Source organism: Uranotaenia lowii, chromosome 3 (genome assembly GCF_029784155.1).
Source record: "Uranotaenia lowii strain MFRU-FL chromosome 3, ASM2978415v1, whole genome shotgun sequence".
NCBI classification, from domain to species: Eukaryota; Metazoa; Arthropoda; class Insecta; order Diptera; family Culicidae; genus Uranotaenia; species Uranotaenia lowii.
This window is the reverse complement of record NC_073693.1, coordinates 150,415,372-150,430,300: the sequence shown is the minus strand read 5'-3', so window position 1 is coordinate 150,430,300 and position 14,929 is coordinate 150,415,372. Positions and strand designations below refer to the sequence as shown.

Below are 14,929 nucleotides of genomic sequence, written 5' to 3'. Positions count from 1 at the left end.
TCTGTTTTGGACAACTCTAAGGAGTATGTAAACCTTCACTTGCCTTCTGACCACGGAAGCGAAGAATACGATTGCTGAAATTGGCTCTCACGCTGACCTACAAGTTAAATTGTTTTCCACTACTTAGTACTATTATTCCACTTAACCAAACTGCTGTAACGTACGATTTTTTCCTCACAATTTCCGCGATAAATTGTCGTGCCAAAATGCATTTGCCCGCGGTCGTTTTCGCGTTACACCAACCACCACTATGGCTGGGTTGGAGCCGTTCTTTTTCCTTCTTCTTTCTTCTCGAAATGATGCATTTTGAAAACTGGCAAATGAATGTTGTTGCCGGTTAGCAGTTGGAACCTACAGTAAGAAGAAAGAACTGCAGTCAAAGCGCAGCCCTGAAACGAAACCATTTCGCGGTACCATCACTCGTCGTTTTATCACTGTTTTATCTCCAGCCACTTAAACAGCTTAAACTTCGGACTGCTTCCCTTCCTACCTAATGCATGTTGGCAATCGATTGCTCAATTTCATGCTCGTGGATTTCAGCCGGCAGATTCAACTAAGCTTTTGAATAGATCTGAATTTTGTCATGCATTGGTTAAGAAGAAAAAATAATCAAAAAGGAATTCAATATTCAAAAATCTAAAAACTAACACTTATTTTCTGTACCAACTTTTTAAAATAAAAGTGAATTGGGGTGATTTGCCAATAGTTGCACAACTAAGCATATTTTGTTTGTTTCGATTATAAATAGTTTTTTTGCACCACCTTTATGGCAATAACGACTTTTATCAATGTTGCAGTTGGCGGACAATTATTAAAAATCTTATCCGGTACAACTGTGTTCGATGTTTTTTCTTGGGCTCAAACTCGAGTTCATCGCCTCAAGAAGCAACTGACTTGCCAACTGAGCTATACCACAACAAGCCCAGCGAAAAACTGTAATTACTATTAAGTTATCCGTTGTATTCTAATAAACAATAAACAAAACATGAGTTTGGGTTTATGCAGTGTTTAAGTCATTTCAATCTAATTCGCTTAATTTATTTTTGTTTCTTGTACTCATACAGGATTGGTCGAATAGTTCCAAACGTGTTCGAAAAAAATGACATCAAAATTTAAAAAATCATTAAAAACATTGAAAATCATTAAAAACAAATTTGATGACGTGCATGTAATATTGTCCAATTTGAACATTGTAAAAAGCTCAGGCACAGGCTCAGCCACCATGTAATTCTTAGGAGCTGATATTTGGTACGGAAGCTGTTCATGAAAACCTCTTGCTCAAATTCAATTCAATTTAGGGACAACTTGTTTTGAAGGCGGTCGACAATATAAACCGTAGAATGGCAAATGGGTAATATTAGACCAAAAATCCAAAAAACAATGAAGGTGCTGCTTTGAGAGCTTAAAATAATAGTGAACTTAAATAAAATTTTCTCAAATATTCCAATTTGCCAGCGGATTCGACCGGAACCATCTGAGTGGAGTGCTATTTGGCCTGATTTACCCAGTAATAAGCTTATTGTTTACATGCCCTAGCAACATGAAATTTTAAATCATTGAAATTCTAGAAAACGAACTAAATAGTTTTTTAGTTCTTAAAATATTTTAAAAGGGACTATTCAATGATGAAAGATAATAGGACGCAATCTATGTTGCGCTTCTATACTGCCGTTCCAAGCAAAACTGTCCCATGTAACTTTTGGATCTCTTTCAGTATTAACTTTCAAATAAAAACACAAACAAGTAGGTATTCTTTGTTCTGAACTTATACGAGATTTTAATCAAGGAGGTTGTCACTATGTTAATATTTCTACGCAAGAATGTCACACTAGAGGAAATTCAATGAAAAATGCAAATTTTAACAAAAAAATCTCTTAAGAGGGCATCCATTTTTTACGTAACGCTCATAAAGGGGGGAGGTAGTAAGTTCGGGTGTTACGAATTGTGACAAAGGGGAGGGGGGAGGTATGCACATCGTTACGTAACGATTTTTTTTCCTTCAAAATATTTTATTTGGAAGAAAAAAGCTTTTTTATGTTATGCAATTTTTACAGGGGAATGATGAACAAACCATATTTGTCAAATTTGTAAGCTACAACAGCTTCAAAGCCGCAGCCCGTGGCTTAGAACAGGGGTTTTCAGATCGTGCTCCGCGGAGCACTTGGTGCTCCGCGAAACTTTTGAAAGTACTCCGCGACGTACGCAACGAAAATCATAAACCAACTTTGAAAAACTCTGATATTTTTTATGGTTTCATGTTTATCGAAATATGAGAAAAAATGCACAGGGGGTATTGTATGAAGGAATAAATTTTGTTTACTTTGTTTCTACTGGCGACTGAATCCCTGCAGGGATGTTGGCGAAGAATGGTGTAATTTATTTTTGTATTCCTTGGTGTACCGTAATCCGGGGTAATATTGATCACTTTTTTCAATATTTTTCGATAATTTTTTCTGTTAAGGGGAATATGGCATGTTTAATATTTTTAAAACCAGTACTGAACTCCCATGAACGTAAAACATGGTTGCAAAAATTTGTTGGACTACTTTAAATTTGATTTAAAAATCGATTTCGTCTCTGTTTTGAATCTGATGCTACTTTTAGGTAACATTGGTCAGTCTCTATTTTCGGCAGTTTTTACGAGTTTTCTTGACCATAAAAGATACAAAACACCTTCATAATATTTACAAATGTTGATTTTTAAATTATACCTTGCTTTTTAACGTTTTCTTTTAAAAACATTTAAATTCGAAAAAATAACTTTTATGGTGCATACTTTTAGGGAAAAAAGTAAAATTAATTTTTAAATTGTTTAAGCTACAAAATAGAAATTAAATTCACACATTTCTGTAGGCCCTTCCACTATTTCAATTTTCATTTTTTCATCAAAGTTAACCATTTGATAGGGTTTCTATCCATGTGTCGAATACAAGCTTACTCTTGGAAAATTTCCTTATTTTTTAAATATAAAAATTTTATCACTAAATGACCATGAAAATAGCACTACAACTATACACATACAAAGAAAAAAAAGTTGTTCTTTCACTTCCAACAACCCGCTTGCTTCTAAATGCCTTTTGGTATAATCAGGAAAGCTGTTTGTTTGAAAGTCTAAGAAAACAAATTTTAGGATTCTGAAATTACAATTTTATTAACAAAAAAAAATTTCAAATTCATACCAAATTTCGCCTATTTGATACTTAATAAATAGGCTTTCATAAATAAAACTTAAACTAACAGGCAAACGTGTCTAATGAAGTCATTTACAATTACAATAACAATGTTTTGTCGCAGGGTTTGTTGAATAGCTTCCAACGAAATTATTTTAAGTCATAAAATAATAAAAAAGATCGAAGACTTTTAATGCGTGGAACAACATCTCAAGAATATGAATGCTTGATAGATATGACATCGGATTGAAAGCTTCAGGAAAGATTCGTATCCAAAAAGTCGTTGGAGGAGTATTGGTGTCAACTGAAAAATAAATTTTTAATTTTGTCCGATAAAGCAAAACTTATTATTCTGCCGTTTTTCACAATTTATCTATGTGAGTCTGGATTTTCCACTTATATCGCAACGAAGACAAAATTCTGATCCCGTTACAGCTTGAAAAATTGAAGAAAGCGTATTTGTTCTATTGAAATTATGTATTTTTGATGACACATATTTTGTAAACAAAAACAAGACTATTCAGAGAGTAACCATTCATTACTGATTTTATTGACAACGATGACGAGACACATCTTATTTAAACGATAAATACTATCAAGTTTTCAAAACTCGTAGATAGCCTTCAAGTTTTCTAAGCCAGTGGGCATGAGATCGAATCGCCTTCACGGCATTCATAGTACACTTTCTGTAGGTTGGTGGTTTCAGCATTTGTAAACATCCTCGAAAGATGTAGGCTTAGAGTGAGGAATAAGGAATCTATTCGAAAAAACATCAAGTTGATATCCCGTATTTGTTTTTGTTATTTTTTTACATGATTTCAGCAGTTTTGTATCTTATCCTCTTATAAAGATTCTGAGAGAGACTTCTTAACAACTACGAATTGACAGAAACCAGTAGAACCCAATTTCTACTTACGATTTAACGAAGCTATTATTTAGTATTAAGAAGCGATCTGGACAGAGGGGGGTGCGTCGCAGCGTTACGATTTGTGACATACGGGGGGGATCGCATTTTTTGCGTTACCTTATTAATGGATGCCGCCTAAGACGAGTTCCAACTGTTGAATATAATGTCATTCGCCAAAAAGAACACTTAAATAGAGGGAGGAGGTGGAGAAATTTTCACAAAGCATTTTTTGGTAGGCACTTCTTATAGGATCCATGCTCTACTCTACTAAACAAAGAGCAACATATTTTTCATATTAAGTTTTAACCTGATTTTTTGGGAAACATAGAAACTATACGAGCTTTCAAAAGGATAGATAAATTGTGGCCTTGTGACAGTTTTTCGTAGAACTAGCATCGGCATGCATTCAGATTCTATGCAAAAGTGTCACACGAAGCATTTGGGCTCTTATTTGCCGTTTGTTGTAAGAAATTCATTTAATGGCAAAAAACATGGTAAAATGATTAACTTGAACTGTTCACTACGAACAAACTGTCCGTGGATTTTTAGTTTGAGAGAAATATTGAAAATATTGCTGAAATTTCAATAGCGTTTTTTTTTTTCGTTTTCACATTTTTTCACATAGGACAATCTTGCTTGGGACGGCAGTATACCCCTATGAAAAAATGACAGTTCATAAAATAATTACTCTTTTACTCACTTGAAAATTGACTGTTCTACATAATGAATATTTCGCGTGAGCTTTCATAACGTCGTATGAAACATCTTAAGAACTAGCGGAAAACTGGTGCAAAATTTATCAAAATAACTTTAAAATTTGTATTTCACATATAGAATATGTTTTCCAGGCTACAAATATTCTAAATGGAAAGGAGTTACGACTAGTTTATGTCAGTTTTTTTTTGTAATAAAACTGTTTTTTACATTCTGAAAATTTTTTGGTTTCAGCTTATTATGAGTTATTTTATTATTATCACCACCACCATCAATTTTCAACAAGAATATAATTTTTTGATAGTTTAATATTTTTAGTAGGATCCCGACAATATTAAATCAAGTAGAATCTCATCGGCTTAATATTTTGAAAGCAAAAAATCTAAAGAACTATGAAATTTACTTTCAAATAAATTACTTAAATTTATTTTCAGCATAAATATTAGAAGTGGGTATATTCCAGCTTCCGGTCCTTCCGAATACACTCAAATGCTCAATTCTGAATAACTTTTTATGCATTTTAAATCTATTATTTTAGTTTTTACTTATTATACTTATTTTTATTTGTTTTCTCCGTACAATCACGAAAACAAACTGAGACAAAGAGTTGAAAAGCGATTCACTTCATTCATCAACAAAAATTTAATATTTTGTATATCTCCTTAATATTCTCCGAAGTTTGATAGAGTTTCTCCAATCTCAAGGGTCGTTTTTTAAAACACATTAGTGTATCAGGAACAAGAATTAGGAAAACAAGTTAGTTTAAAGAAAACTAAAACAATTTTTCAACTTTACTTTTAAACTTTTTTTCACTGCCTCAAAATTAAAAATAGGAGTTTCCTTAGGAAAAATCTAGGAGCAAAGGAGGGGTAGGAAAACTCGATCTATAACCTTTTCCCTACTAACAAAACCTTTTTCATGGATATTTGAATATAGATTCGCAGACGTATAGACGGCTTCTATAGCTGGTGATATTGACTTACAATTTTTTCAGAATTTTTCAAAATTAATCCGAATATAAAGAGACAAAAGGTCGTTAATTGATGCTATGAAGTATCCTACTAACAATCCTTCCTTTATTCCTCATTGACTACTAGGACGTGGCCGGCGCCGGTATTAATAATTTTCGAAGGGAGAGCATGAGTTTTATGCATTGTGAATGAACTGCTAGTCCCAAGCACCATTCTTTTGGCCCTCGCACAAAACTGATGGCCTCGATCAATCACGGAGTAGCAACCATTAGCGAAGAGCATCTATGACACATTATTTTTAAAAAAGTTTCATTTTCGTCGAAATTTAGAATGGTTTTACTCAGATATATACAAGCTTCTATGAACTATAAATATTGATTTCTGATTATTGATCTTGAATTATGGACTCGAACCTAATATTTTTATGTTTAACTCAAATAAAGTAATGAATAAAAATCTGTATAATGAATTCGAAATAAGCATGTTCAAAATAAAAATATGAATAGATTTCGTATTTTTAACTTTAAGAATGAGTGTCTTGCAATTTTCAACTCAATGGTTTAGGAGGTTCAGAGTCAAAATTACAAATTTGGAATTTACAATATGAGTAGAATATCTCATGCAGTGTGGTGGACCTTCATTGGGGAGGAGTTGTTAAACCCTCCAAAAGCTCGAATTAGGAACGTATAATTAAAGTTTTCAATTGCAAATATTCTCAATCCTTCTTAGGTTTTTAATTTTCCATGTTATGGAGCGATTCTCATCATCATCATAGTCCGTTCTCTCTTCACGGAGCTCTAGCAAATCCTTAATTAAACTTCCCTACAAGACATAAAATTACAGTAATTACAAGCAAATTTGCAACATAGTCTTGCATCTTCGAAAATGATCAGCAACTTATCTCGCTATCTTAAACACCTTATTGCACGCGATTCGATGACACATCTCTTTTATTTCCCGTCGTTGACCCATTCGTGGTTGGTAGTTGTTAATCTCAGCTCACTAAACAGCACGATTACGTCCTTCTGAAGATGATTTTCAACTTCTGCTGTCCACCTATCATGAAGGGAACTTCTCCAAACCATATTATTAGATGAGACTGACTGGTATACCCCCAGTCAGTCGTAAAGCATAAACATTGCGCAATAGAGGCTGCAAAAAGAAACTGAAATTGCATCACACAAAATCTGGTCACATTGGGCCATTGATGTTACTTTTTTTGTCGGTTGGGGTCTTCTTCCTCCCTTCCACCCCCACAGGGTTATTGTTTCCGATGATGAAACGCAAGCATGACTTGAGCTCTCACCGACAGAAAACGACAAGTACGAACCCTGACCTGACCGGGCCGGACATCAGACGAGTTCTGAGAACTAATTCACAATCACCTTCAGCCATATCGGTAGCAAGCAGCCGTGACTTGAACAACACGAAGAAATGTCAAGAGAAAACTCACCTGAAAGGAGGAAAAGAGAAAAAACAAAACACTCTGATTAGTGAAAACATCTTCAGCTTGTTATTGCGTTGGGTTGGTAGAGAAGATAATTTATTTGACTTCATTAAATTCAATTTCCCATTCTTTCGCTGTGGGTTCAGATAAATCCAGTTGAATATTTATAGAGATTTTCTCTATTTTAAATTTTGATTGTACTGATGAGTGAGCCCAAACATGGCATTACTTCACTTTCATACCATTTTGGTCTAAAGAATGTATTAATTCTAAAAGAAATACACATGAGGCCCTCAGAGCTAAAATGCTGGATTTTGAATGAATAATGCCAAAAGATTTTATATATTTAAAACTGTATTTGGTCATTTTATCAGATTTTAAGAATATTATTTACATACTTTTAATTTCGGAAAAAATACAAATTTTTGAAAAATATATTGAAAATGGCCAAACACCTCAATTTAAAAGCGGGGTTTCACACAATTATCTTTAATGCACTTATACCAGTTGGGCTCCATGGTTCTCACATGTAGATGTGTTTAAATTTTTCCAATTTCAAATTAAAACGTAAGAAATCACATAGAGACACATTTATATAATTCGTTGAAAATAAATATTAGCTGGTTGGAAATGTTCATCAATCAAAACAATTATTCCTTCAATCAGTTTATCTTTTGTTTTGTGTTTTTGTATTAAATGAAATGCAAAATTCAAGTTTGACTCAAAATAAATTACAGGGCGTGAGAGTGTTTAAAGTTCTGTTAAGGTTGGTAGATTTAAAAAACAGGATTTTTTATTTGAATTGCTAACATTTCTGCTTTCAACTAATCGCTATTTTACAGGAGTGTAGAAAAAAGTTATTTTTTAGATATTTGGCTAATTTATTCATACATTTACCTGATCACATGATATGTATGATATACCACAGTAATTTAACAGGCCAAAAAAGTCCTTACACTGAAGTTTAGAGTATCCTCATATGTATTCCCATTATTACTCAGTTCAAAGTCGAATTTGTAAGCTTGTGAGAATGTTATTCAGTATTTGTGATAAAATTTTTGGTTTATTATAGTTGCTATAAATTATATTTGAACTATCATAAATAAGGGGCTCAATTCAAGCAAAAAAAAAACAAAAATTTACTGACTTGTACTGTCAATCAAAGGATAAACACCATATTACTGCGACACATTCAACAGGGCATAACTTTTTTACCATTGGGTAAAAATCAACCAAATTTTACACACTTTCTCATTGATGTGTATTGTTTACATGCTGTCAAATTCGAAGTCGGGTTGGAGGTGAACCAACGCGAGTCGAGAGAACAAAGTCTTTCCAAACACCTGGAATTTCCCGACCTGTCGGATCGGCAGTTGGAAAAATGTTGAAATTCAATCGTCTGCAGATTGTTGAAGCGGTTCCAGGAGCGGTTGACGTTGGACCACGGCAAAGGAGCTGGAAGAAAACAGGGACAAGAGAACAAAAAGACGGAGGGAAAGGTGAAGCGGAAGATTAAAGAAATTTCAACGTCTCAAGCCGTGATTTGGCCAAAAAGATCGGCATGTCACAGAGCTACGTCCAGAATGTAAAGAAGACAGATGGACTACATACATACAAGGTACTTCTCAAACCGCGATGAGCGGCAATCGACGTCTAAGACTCGCGCACGGAAGCTCTACAAGAAGATGCTGACAAAATATGGCTGCTGTGTGATGGACGACGAAACGTATATAAAAGCCGATTTTAAGCAAATTCCGGGGTTGGAGTTTTTCACCGGCAAGAGCAAGTTCGATGTGGACGACAAATTTAAGAAGAAGAAAATGTCGAAGTTCACCTCCCTATTTGTACCTTAAAACAAAAGAGATTGTGGCCAAACATCACGGAATAGGAATTTCTTAAAAAGGCTATCTCCATCGCCTACTTCTGAGTATATGCGTGTAGTAAAATGTAAAATGTTCTCATTTGTATGTTTTACAAAAAATGTGCTGGCTAGGCATTGACTACATTTATTTATGTCTTAAAAGCGAACCACCCTTGCAATTTTCACTTGCCGTTTTGCAGTGAAATGGCAGCACCAAGGGAAGGCAGGTTAACTGAGCCCCGCGTTATAATTTCTCGACGTTCCTCTGAGGTGACGTTTGTCATGATGTACCTTCCTACGATGCAATGCAATGGATGTCGCGTCTCCGGAACGCTCAGCTCAGCTCAGCTGTAGGTACATGCGCCGGACAATTTTAAGCCATATAAAAGCTACTCATCCATTCAAAAGTTTGACGATGTGAATGCGATGGCTGGCTGGTGCGTGCGGCTGTGAAATGATGATGTTTATAAATTCGGTCAAAGTCAAATCGCGTCTCCGAGGGTTGAGCAGTGACCAGTTATTTTTTTTCTCTGTTGTTGTTCGTCGTCGTTTGTGCCGTTTGGAATCGACTACGCTCCAAAGACCGGACCTACCGATCGGTCTCCGTTTGGGTTTTGCATTCAATAAGGAATTCAAGTGGTTATTCATTCACTCAGTCAGTAGTAACGATCAAGACCTTAGACCTTAGAGTGCTTTATGGTGCACGAGCTGTCCAAACTGATCAGGTGATTATTTTTGGAAATTTATTAGCGTCTACCCCGAGTGAGGGTTATCATCAATTGAAGAGATAGAACCACCGCTGTTTTTTTTTTCGTTATTTTGTTTTCATGAATAGCTTGCGGGGTGGAGTTCAACAGATAATTAAAAACAGGTGCTTCATGGCTGCAAGTGGGGTACCTGTTCTGAGGTCTAAGCTCACCCTGAACTTTGTGGGATAGCGATTGCTGTATGGATCCTAAACACGCAGCTTGTACCCTTGAAGAATCTAGCTAATGCTGTACTATAGATTGGCATGTGAGATATGCAACTGTGGCTACTTCAGAGGACATTATTTACCTACGGGCTTAGAGCAGAAGGTTTGTTTGATAAAATCTCTCCGTGTAAAAATATGCTTGATTGGCATGACTGAATGATGAATGTGTAAACTTCGATGAGAATACCCGAAATAGCGACACTTGAATTGAAAGGGATATATTCTTTAGTTCAATATGCAATAAATTTAATGTGATTTCTTCAAAAAAAAATTAATATGCATTGCTCAGAATACCAATGAGATAATTTTGAACGTAAATTCAACTTTATAATTTTAACCTTAACCATTTTAATCAAAAAATAAATTTGGTAGTGGTGTGAAAAATGCTAACGTCATGACAACAGCTGTTCTTTAGAAAAATACATTACATTATGTTTTCTACAACAAATGGAAAATTGGAGCAAAAAATGCGTAAAATCAGAACGCATACCGATGTTAATTTTACGAAAAACTGTCACACGGCAGCACTTTTTCTATCATTTCACCGGCTTGCGTAATTTTCACTTTTCTCAAACAATCAATTTGAACCGTAATTTAAGAAAAACTTTCCTCTTTGTTTATAAAAATGTATCGTTGAGTATCGATCATGTAAGTAGCGCCCACCGGAAAGTGTTGGTGAAATTTTCTCTATGTAAATCACTAAAGGCTCTTCGCTTATCCACCACCCACTATTCGAGTATTCCCTAGCAATCAAAAGTCACATATTTACTTGAATGAAGGCATTCAAAGTTCCTTTTTTCTGACAATGAGAATCAACTGCCCAATTCCCTTTAGTGAACTTTATGTACTCATTATTGAACTTGAAAGTTGCAAAAGTGATTAATATGAACGTTGTATGTGACTTGTTTTGCCCAATTCCCATGAGTGAACTATATGTACTCATTAATGAACTTGAAAGTTGCAGAAGTGACTTATACGTACGTTGTCTCATAAAAAAGTTCATTGAGGTGCTTTCAAAGTCAAATCACCACTTCGAGTTTTTGTTTCAGTTAGAACAACATCTAGGCGTGGTCTAGTGGTAGCGTGTTCGATTCTCATCACGAAGCTCGATGTTTGATCCCCAAGCCTGGCTTTTTCAATAATTAATTTGGTAATTGAGTGACTGTTCTGATGCGATATATGCAGGAAATGTAGGAAAGAAGCAATCGAGCAATTTGTCGAGTTTGGAATACGGCGCCTGGCATCATGGCGGCTCCATGTACAGAGCATAGTAAATAATCTAGAGAAGATGATATGAGCCGTTGCCAAGGGTTTAGTTGAGATAGAGAGATTTTTTGCTCACTTTACGATTTTTTGGAAGCTGAATTAAAATGCCACTGGAAGCTGAATAGAAGATCTTTTTGAAATTCAAATTACATTTATTTATGTCTTAAAAGCGAACCACCCTTGCAATTTTCACTTGCCGTTTTGCAGTGAAATGGCAGCACCAAGGGAAGGCAGGTTAACTGAGCCCCGCGTTATAATTTCTCGACGTTCCTCTGAGGTGACGTTTGTCATGATGTACCTTCCTACGATGCAATGCAATGGATGTCGCGTCTCCGGAACGCTCAGCTCAGCTCAGCTGTAGGTACATGCGCCGGACAATTTTAAGCCATATAAAAGCTACTCATCCATTCAAAAGTTTGACGATGTGAATGCGATGGCTGGCTGGTGCGTGCGGCTGTGAAATGATGATGTTTATAAATTCGGTCAAAGTCAAATCGCGTCTCCGAGGGTTGAGCAGTGACCAGTTATTTTTTTTCTCTGTTGTTGTTCGTCGTCGTTTGTGCCGTTTGGAATCGACTACGCTCCAAAGACCGGACCTACCGATCGGTCTCCGTTTGGGTTTTGCATTCAATAAGGAATTCAAGTGGTTATTCATTCACTCAGTCAGTAGTAACGATCAAGACCTTAGACCTTAGAGTGCTTTATGGTGCACGAGCTGTCCAAACTGATCAGGTGATTATTTTTGGAAATTTATTAGCGTCTACCCCGAGTGAGGGTTATCATCAATTGAAGAGATAGAACCACCGCTGTTTTTTTTTTCGTTATTTTGTTTTCATGAATAGCTTGCGGGGTGGAGTTCAACAGATAATTAAAAACAGGTGCTTCATGGCTGCAAGTGGGGTACCTGTTCTGAGGTCTAAGCTCACCCTGAACTTTGTGGGATAGCGATTGCTGTATGGATCCTAAACACGCAGCTTGTACCCTTGAAGAATCTAGCTAATGCTGTACTATAGATTGGCATGTGAGATATGCAACTGTGGCTACTTCAGAGGACATTATTTACCTACGGGCTTAGAGCAGAAGGTTTGTTTGATAAAATCTCTCCGTGTAAAAATATGCTTGATTGGCATGACTGAATGATGAATGTGTAAACTTCGATGAGAATACCCGAAATAGCGACACTTGAATTGAAAGGGATATATTCTTTAGTTCAATATGCAATAAATTTAATGTGATTTCTTCAAAAAAAAATTAATATGCATTGCTCAGAATACCAATGAGATAATTTTGAACGTAAATTCAACTTTATAATTTTAACCTTAACCATTTTAATCAAAAAATAAATTTGGTAGTGGTGTGAAAAATGCTAACGTCATGACAACAGCTGTTCTTTAGAAAAATACATTACATTATGTTTTCTACAACAAATGGAAAATTGGAGCAAAAAATGCGTAAAATCAGAACGCATACCGATGTTAATTTTACGAAAAACTGTCACACGGCAGCACTTTTTCTATCATTTCACCGGCTTGCGTAATTTTCACTTTTCTCAAACAATCAATTTGAACCGTAATTTAAGAAAAACTTTCCTCTTTGTTTATAAAAATGTATCGTTGAGTATCGATCATGTAAGTAGCGCCCACCGGAAAGTGTTGGTGAAATTTTCTCTATGTAAATCACTAAAGGCTCTTCGCTTATCCACCACCCACTATTCGAGTATTCCCTAGCAATCAAAAGTCACATATTTACTTGAATGAAGGCATTCAAAGTTCCTTTTTTCTGACAATGAGAATCAACTGCCCAATTCCCTTTAGTGAACTTTATGTACTCATTATTGAACTTGAAAGTTGCAAAAGTGATTAATATGAACGTTGTATGTGACTTGTTTTGCCCAATTCCCATGAGTGAACTATATGTACTCATTAATGAACTTGAAAGTTGCAGAAGTGACTTATACGTACGTTGTCTCATAAAAAAGTTCATTGAGGTGCTTTCAAAGTCAAATCACCACTTCGAGTTTTTGTTTCAGTTAGAACAACATCTAGGCGTGGTCTAGTGGTAGCGTGTTCGATTCTCATCACGAAGCTCGATGTTTGATCCCCAAGCCTGGCTTTTTCAATAATTAATTTGGTAATTGAGTGACTGTTCTGATGCGATATATGCAGGAAATGTAGGAAAGAAGCAATCGAGCAATTTGTCGAGTTTGGAATACGGCGCCTGGCATCATGGCGGCTCCATGTACAGAGCATAGTAAATAATCTAGAGAAGATGATATGAGCCGTTGCCAAGGGTTTAGTTGAGATAGAGAGATTTTTTGCTCACTTTACGATTTTTTGGAAGCTGAATTAAAATGCCACTGGAAGCTGAATAGAAGATCTTTTTGAAATTCAAATTTAGATAAAAATAATAACAATACCAAAAATAAGGAAATTCACCGTTTGTCAGTCATGTTCAACACATAAACTAAAAAAATGACTGATAAACAAAATTTTGGAAACATATTACAATGAATGTTTCAAATTTTCGATAAGTCAAGAAAGTAAGAAATAAATTAGTTTCAAGAGAATTTCTTAGCCAATTTAAAATTAAAAAAATCGGATTTCTAAAATAAATGTCCTATCTTGTACAAAACTTATCATGAATATATGTTAGGAAAATGATAATAATTGTTGATTTTTATTCATCTTAATTTGGAATTCTTTTCCTCATTTTCAACAGGAAGTTTAGGGAGAAATTCTGCTGTAATTTATAAATTTGAACACAAAATATTTAATCACCATTTAAAATGTGAATTACCGATTACTGAATAAGAAAAGAATTTTGTTCGATGGTTTAATTTAATTTGATAAAAAGAAAAATATATTTATAATTATTTTAAAAGTGCCAGTTATATAAGCCAGACATAAAACCTTTAAAACCTTGCGTGAATGATAAAAACTGATGAAAATTAAAAATAATGAGTTCAAAACTTTTGTTATTAATATTGAAAGCACAAATCAAATACAAAGTTAGTTAACACTGCGCATTAAAATTTATTTTTAAAGTTGCTACTTAGAACAATTTTTCAAACTTTTTAGATTAATTTAAAAATCATGATCGAAACAAAAAAAAAACATGATTTCATATAAAAAATATTAATAAAAAGTTTTTAAATTTTCAATCGCAGGTTTTAAGCTTTTAATTACAAGCTCTGAGTATTTTGCTCTTTTGATTAAAATATTGGGTCCTGAAAGAACAGAAGGTTGAAATTATGTTTTATTATTAAAAATTTGGAGTTAAAGGCTTATGATTGAAGAACACGAAAATTCAACATTTAAAAACACGGAAACAATTGTTAAAAATATGTCTTAAAAAGTTATAAAGTTTGATTAAAAAAATTCGGCAAGTTGATTAGAAACTGTACAATAAAATTCGGTAAATTTATTTGAAAATTGAAAAAACAATATGGAAATAAAAAAGATTAGTTTTTAAAAACATTTCAGGAAAAGTTTTTTCAATAAACATGTTTCACTATTATCATTTTGGTGCTTATTTTTTTAAATTATTGATTTGGTAAATAGTGCCCTAAACTAGAAATTTTTGTTTTAGTTTTGGTGATAAAGAGTTTATTACTAGTAAAA

At 34.5% G+C, this 14,929-nt stretch overlaps 1 protein-coding gene across 4 annotated transcripts in view; it reads right to left on the bottom strand.

The window, feature by feature from the left end:
- LOC129753982 (uncharacterized) overlaps positions 1-14,929 on the bottom strand; it is a 326,624-nt gene that overhangs the window by 109,136 nt on the left and 202,559 nt on the right. Inside the window, exons 4-5 of one of the 4 annotated variants that reach the window (XR_008738963.1) lie at positions 6,977-7,215; positions 6,474-6,914 (exon numbers count right to left, since the gene is read on the bottom strand). The exons of the other annotated variants lie outside the window; for them this stretch is intronic. The gene's annotated coding sequence lies outside the window, so the exon portion shown is untranslated. Of the gene's footprint in view, positions 1-6,473; positions 6,915-6,976; positions 7,216-14,929 lie in introns of those variants that run through there. 4 annotated transcript variants of the gene reach the window in all.